The sequence below is a fragment of the Penaeus vannamei genome, chromosome 19 (genome assembly GCF_042767895.1).
Source record: "Penaeus vannamei isolate JL-2024 chromosome 19, ASM4276789v1, whole genome shotgun sequence".
NCBI classification, from domain to species: domain Eukaryota; kingdom Metazoa; phylum Arthropoda; class Malacostraca; order Decapoda; family Penaeidae; genus Penaeus; species Penaeus vannamei.
The window spans coordinates 35,826,493-35,833,992 of NC_091567.1; positions in this window are offsets into that span (position 1 = coordinate 35,826,493).

Genomic DNA, 7,500 nt, shown 5'->3' on the forward strand with positions numbered 1-7,500 from the left:
ATATATATATATATATATATATATACACATACATACATATATATATATATATATATATATATATATATATATATATATATATATATATATACATATATATATATATATATATATATACATATATATATATACACATACATACATATATATATATATATATATATATATATATATATATATATATATATATACACATACATATACATACATACATACATACACATATATGGGTATGTGTATGGGTGTTAGTGTACATATGTATGCATATATGTGTTTGTGTGTATTTATGTATATATATTTTTTTCTTTTTACCTTTCCCTAATTAATTACGTACCAAAATTTGGTGTAACAAACAGTCGTTCGTTCTTCAGAAAACCGTTTGTCGTTCGAGGCTTCGCATATATTCGTAGAAAATTTAACATCAGTTAGATAATGAAGTGATATTATAAGATCAAGTTATTCCTTTTTAAGACTTGGCTTATCAATCTATTGAACTGATTGGTTATGATGTTATTTAGTTGTTTTTTTCTACAACTTTAGCTTAAGTTACGTCACTGTGTTTACGTCATTTGAATGAAAATGTTGCGTATGATCTTTCGTTCTGCGTTTTTTTTTTTTCACTTTTACGTATATTGAAACTGTTGTTATGTCACAGCTAAATTTTTTTTCTTTACGTCTCAATCCACTGCATCGTTTTAATTTCGATAATGTGTTTCCCTTTTTTTGTATTTCTGTAACTGTGTTCTGACTATTAATGCCAGCTGTATTTGCGACATTAGTAAACAAAGAATTTTTCATTATACATGACAGCAACAGTGTGTAGCTGTTCCGTGATGATGAAAAATAAAATATATGTGAAAATCATTCGCTGCTTCTGGATTATGAACAGAAACAAAAGCTTTAAAGCCGAATATTCTTGAATCTTTAACAGTAACTTTAGTGATGCAGGCCAGAGTTCTTTTCTTACAAGCCAACCCTCTCCCCTCATCCTCTACCTCTTTACCCCCCTTCCTCCCCTTTCCCATTCTCCATCCTCTCTCTCCTTCTCATCCTCCCCTTTCTTTCCCCCCGCCCCTTCCCCTCCCCACCACTTCCTCCACTTTCTCCCCCGCCCCACTTCCTCCCTCCCCACCACTTCCTCCCCTTCCCCTCCCCACCACTTCCCTCCCTTCCCCCCAGCCCCCTCCCCGCGCCCTCCCGCTTCCTCCCCTTTCTCCCCCTCCCCTCCCCACCGCTTCCTCCCCTTTCTCCTCCCCTCCCCACTACTTCCTATCCCCCCCGCCCCCTCCCCTCCTTGAACTGCATCCCTCATTACGGCCAAAGTCATCGGTCTCTCTAATTACCAGTGAGAGTCCGGCGAAAGAAGAATGAGGGGAAGGGGTGGGGGCGAGGAGGAGAGGTAGGGGGGGGGGGCGGAGGGAGAGCGTGAAATAATACTTTTTAATGAGGTCTTAAGGAAGACTTGGCTGACTCTCCTTCCGTCTCTGCTACTCCCCATTCCTCCTCTTCCATCTCCTCTTTATTTCCCCTCCACCATCTCCCCTTTCTTTTTTTTCTTTTTTTTTTTCTTTTTTTCATCGCTTTCCTTTTACTTCTCGTTCTCCTTCTATTCGTTCTAGTCTTCCTTCTCCACTTCCTTTTCCTTTTTTTTCCAACTCTTCCATTTGCTCTCCCTCCTTCTCCCCCTTCTTCAACCATTTTCCTCTCCGCCAGTAATCCCTTCCTTTTCATATTTCTATACCCGCACCCCCCCCCCCGCCCGCCTCCCCCTGGTCTTTCTCCTCATGATCCTACTCTCTATTTTCTTCCCTCTTCCCTTTATCCTCTTACTACTCGTCTTTCTTTTCCGTTCTGCTCATCTCTCCCTCTTTCATTCCCCTTGCCCTTCCTCCTGTCTCTCCTCCTCCTTCTCCTCCTTCCTCCTCCTCCTCTCCTCCTCCTCCTCCTCCTCCTCTTCTTCCTCTCCTCCTTCCTTCCACCCTTCTGACTTCACTCTGTTTATATTTTTTCGTCTCTTGTTTTTGTTACACTTTTCTTCCCTTGCTCTCCCTCCCTCCCCATCTTTATTTTGTTTTTTGTTTTTTGTATTCTTCTCCTCCCCTCCTTTCTCCGTTTATACTTTTAAGTTCTTTTTTATTTCTCCTTCCTTCTACCTTTGCTTCTGCGTTGGATTATTCAGTCACTTCTGTCACTCTTTATTTCCATCGAATTTATTTTCCTTTCATTATATATCCCTCTTCCTTTTGTTGCCACCTCATGCTCATTTCTTTATCTCGCTTTCATCCTCCTCATTACCGTTGTCATTAACATATCACCCCCCCCCTTCCCCTCGCCCTCGCCCCCCTCTTCGCGATAGCTCGGAAATCAATCTCTCAAGATAATGAGTGGCTAAAACCAAGGCCTTTCATTTCCTCCTTTCTCGTTCTCTTAATCCGTGTTTTTTCTTTCTTTCTTTCTTTCTTTTTATTTCACTCTCTTTCTCTTTCCTTGATTTTTTCTAATTTGTCGTTTTTCTCCTTTCTTGTTGCTACATTATACTTGTCTATATTTTGTGTCTTTTTTATTTTTATTTTCCGTTCTCTCTTTGTGTCTCATTTGCATAGCTTTCTCTCCTTATTTCCTACTAGAAGTCGTAATTCCTTTTCTTTCATCTTTCTATCTTTCTTTTCTCTTCTTTCCCTTCTCATCCCTCTCCCTCCTCCTTGTCTTCTCTCCTTCCCTTTCCCAACCATTCTCATCATCATCATCCCTCTTCTCCACCAATCCTCTTCCCGTCCTCTTCCCTTCTCTTCCCTTCCCCTCCCTTCCCCTCCACCTGATCCCCTTTCCTCCCCTCCCTTCCCTCCACCAGTCCCCCTTTCCTCCTCTCCCCTTCCCCCTCCCCTCCAGTCTCCTTCCCTTCCCCTCCCCTCCCTTCCCTTAATCCTCCACCAGTCCCCTTCCTCCGCCATAGTCCCTTTTCTCTCCTTCCTTCCCCACCACCAGTCTCCTTTCCTCCCCTTCCCTTCCTTACCCTTACCCTCCACCAGTCCCCTTCCCTTCCCCTCCTCCCCTCCCTCCTACCCTTACCCTCCACCAGTCCCCTACTTCCTTCCCATTCCCTTCCTTACCCTTACCCTCCATCAGTCCCCTCCACCAGTCCCCTTCCCCTCCCCTCCCTTAATCCTCCACCAGTCCCCTTCCCTTAACCCCTCCCCTCCCCTCCCCTCCCTTAATCCTCCACCAGTCCCCTTCCCCTCCCCTCCCTTCCCCTCCCTTCCCCTCCCCTCCCCTCCCCTTGCCCACCGTGTCCAGGTCACACCATCGGCACTCAGGTTACGTTGTTTGTTTGTCGATGAAACAGCCAGATAACCTTTGTTACACATTGATCGCAAACTCTGGGGTGTTGGATGAAGGGAAGGAGGAGGGGAAGGGGAAGGGGAAGAGGGAGAGGAGGGAGGGAGGGAAGAGGGGGTGGGAGAGGAGGGAGGGAAGAAGGGAAGGGAGAGGAGGGATTAGGGGGAAGGGAGAGAGGAGGAGGGAGGGGAGGGGAGGGGAGGGAGGGAGGAAGAGGGGAGGAAGGAAGGAGGGAGGAAGAAGGAGGGAGGGAGGGAGGGAGGGATTAGGGGAGTGAGGGAAGAGGGGAAGGAGAGCAGGGAAGGAAGAGGAAGGGAGGACGGAGGGAGGGAAGAAGGGGAGGGAGGAGGACGGAGGGAGGGATTAGGGGGAGTGAGGGAAGAGGGGAAGGGAGAGGAGGGAGGGAGGGAAGAGGGAGGAGGAACGGAGGGAGGGAAGAGGGAGGAAGGAGGAAGAGGTGAAGGGAGAGGAGGGAGGAAGGGAAGGGAGGAGAGGAGGGAGGGAGGGAAGAAGGGAAGGGAGAGGAGGGAGGGATTAGGGGAAGGGAGAGGAGGGAGGGAGGGAAGAGGGGAGGGGAGAGGAGGGAGGGAGGGAGAGAGAGGAGGGATTAGGGGAAGGGAGAGGAGGGAGGGATTAGGGGAAGGGAGAGGAGGGAGAGAGGGAAGAAGGGGGAAAGGAGGGAAGAGGGGATGGGAGAGGAGGGAGGGAGGGAAGAGGGAAAGGGAGAGGAGTGACGGAGGGAAGAGGGGAAGGGAGAGGATGATGAGGGAGGGAGGGAGGGAGGGAAGAGGGGAAGGGAGAGAGGTAGGAGGGTAAGAGTAGGAAAGTAATCGGAGCGATGGAGGCAAGGAAGGGCTTGCACGGAGGGAAAGGGTGAAGGGTTTGAAAAGGAGGGTATTGATAGAGGGAGAGAGAAGAAGGGAGGTAGTTTGGGAGAGGAGGGCAGGGAGCAGAGAGGAGGAAGGAGGGGGAGGGTGAAGGGAATGGGAGGACATGGGAGCTTGGAAAGGAAGGGAGCGAGGAGGATGGTGAAGATTGGAAAGGGGAAGGGAAGGGAGGAGATGCGAGGATGGAAGGGAGGGAGAGGCGAGGGGAGGAAATTGGAGGAAGGGAAGGGGGTCTGGAAGCGAGGACGGGAGGGGGTAGAGGTAGAGGGTCTAGAAGGAGGGAGGGATGCAGTGAGTGTTGGGGGAAGGGGAGGGGGAGAGGGAGGTTGTCTAGAAGGAGGGAGGGACGTAGTGAGGCGAGGGGGGAAGGGGGAGGGGGAGGGTGTCTAGTGAGTGTTGGGGGAGGGGGAGGGTGTCTAGAAGGAGGGAGGGACGTCCGTAGCGAGTGTTGGGGGAGGGGGAGGGGGAGGGGGTTATGGGTAAATTTGCACAGCCTTCCCTGATTGATCGCCGATGAGGTAGCGCGCGAGGCGGCCGGCAGGTGTGAGGCGGGGATTGTGTGCCTTGGCTTCCTCCTCTGACTTATTGGGAACGTCTTGAGCTGCCTTGCTTCGTTTCATTTTATTTGACTAGAGTTGCGTTGGATTGGATTTACTTTGGCTCGGTTTGATATTTGAATTGGCCCGAAGTGACTGTGGATTCTCTTGTTTGGCTCGACTTGCCTTCGGAGGGGGGGGGAGGTATCGCAAGTGGAACGGGAATGGCGAGGGGGCGACTGTGTGCTCTATCGATTAATCTGCTTGCGAAATTGTCGAGGGTAGAAAAAAAAGCAACTATCGCTGTTTCTCTTTCGCCCACGCATTCTCCGCCGAAAAAAAAGGAGAATTGAAGGAAAGGAAGAGAAGAGAGGGAGTCTCTTTCGCCCACGCATTCTCCGCCGAAAAAAAAGGAGAATTGAAGGAAAGGAAGAGCAGAGGAGAGGGAGCGGATCCTCCTAGCGGGTCGTCATGATTTTATATTACAAGGTGCGATGAAAAATTCGCCGGCGCTTCCATTATTCTTGGAAGATGAAGCACGCATGCAATTCGCGCATAGCAAGGAGGGCCTGACATCTTTATTAAACACTTGCCTTTAATAATTCCTCGAACCATTTCGGGATATTTCAGGATTCTTCGGTATTTTTCGTGCGGCCGAAGGGGGGGAGGGGGAGGGGAGGTAGGAAGAGAATACTGTTACGTGCATGTTCACTCTTATGTACACAGAGATCGTTCATGTGTAGATTCCAGTGAAAACACACAGGCCCACACAAGCTCCCACGCACACAGGTATTTACGTATGTGCCTATATATATACACCAGATATACAAATATATCTCCCAGTCTGTCTTGCTCTCCCCATCCCTTGGTTTCTCTCTCTCTCTCTCTCTCTCTCTCTCTCTCTCTCTCTCTCTCTCTCTCTCTCTCTCTCTCTCTCTCTCTCTCTCTCTCTCTCTCTCTTACTTTATCTATCTATCTGTTTATTTCTGTCCGTGTGTCCATCTATCTTTCTCTCAATCAATCTATGTCTATCTATATGTCTATCTGTCCATCACTGAGCTTCCCTCTTTCTCTTTCTCTCTATGTCCCTCTTCTTGTTTCTCTTCCTTGCCTTGCTCTCACTCTTCCTCCTGCTGCTTCCTTCCTTTCCATTTGCCATTCATTTTGTGAAATAAAAGCGAATTTTCCTTTTTTTATATAGCTTTTGAACCCTGCCATTGTCACCGCTACTGGCACTCTACAGTGGCACTGAGGCATCCACCGTAGTGGCGAGAGTGCCACAGGAGGGCAGTGTAGATTGTTGTTGCTTTTAGGTAATTATTTAAAGCATTTTACACGAGTTGAGCTGATTAAAAAAAAGTGAAATGCGCCCGTAACGATGTAAATTAACTGAATCTCTTGAGTTATTACTAGAGACAAGGGTAGTAAATGACAAATATCAAATGTCTTTTTTTCATTTAAGTATTTATGTATTTAGATATTCCATCTGGCAATATCCTTAAAAGCGTAATTAATTTTCGTGGTAGCTTCGGTTTTGGTCGTCTGTCACTTAGCTAAATAGACGGCGGAAGAGGTGTACTCTGCGATATGAAGTTTCATTACTCTTTTGTACTTCATCGTCTTCAGGTAAGTAATAGTCTCTGTCTAATTTCCTCTCTCCGTATCCTTTATCCTTCCCCTTATCTCTTTCTTCTTCCGTCTCCCTTCCGCGCCCTTCGCTCTCCTTATCCCCTATCCTTTCCTTTATATCTGTTTCTTCTTCCGTCTCCCTTCCGCACCCTTCGCTCTCCCTCCCTCTCCCTTCGCTCTCCTTCCCTCTCCTTCTCCCTTGGTCACGCAGGAGCCGAGGAAGTCACGCTAAACCGGCGTCCCGCGATCGCCCTTCCGCTGGATTTAATCCCGCGAAGGCACAGGCCACCGCAGTCAGGTATGTTATATCCTTTTTGCTCTACGACGCAGCTGTTATATCTTAATTCACTTCCGTCAGAAAGATATTACTTCAAAGTAAATAGTTCCCTTCACTTTGAGAGATTAGACGAAGAGGAATTGTTGTACTTCGAATTGTTTTACTTCCATCATTTCTTCCCCCGCTGCTGCCAGGGAATGTACTCGGCTGTAGTTTTGTTTCGTGAATTGTGTTACACATAGATGGCGCCACGAGAACGCAGACGCCAAGGAGCCAATTAGTGCAGCTACGTGACCGCACCTGATTTCCTCTTTCCGTGAGTTTCCGGGAATTTTTTTCCTAATACTGTTATTTTTTGTTGGTATTATTATTGTTGTCATTTAGATTATCATGATGTTATTAATAATACTTCATTGCAAGAAGGTATAAAATAGAATCACTACAAATCAAAGAAAAGGTAAACAGATGAGATAGGGAGGACTAGGAATTGACTCTCTGGTGATTAAGCACTTAAGAAACCACCTATATGTAAAGACAGAAAACAAATATAATACAGCGGCATGTCTTTTTGCCATCCCAGCTCCGTGGGTTAACAGAGCAGTACCTCCTGACATCGCAGAGTTGGTAGCCCTGCGAGGAGGGAAAAGGCGATGCGTTGCGTACGGGGTTGGCAGCCCTGGGAAGGCGATCGCCATTCCGGTAGGCCAGGAATTGGGCTCGAGTTGGGGAAGTTGGCAGGGAAGAGAACCCTTGCGAGGGGCTGATCTTAGTGATGGGGAGGGAGGGCGGCTGTTCTTATTGATGGGGAGGGAGGAAGGCCGGCTGTTCTCTCCTG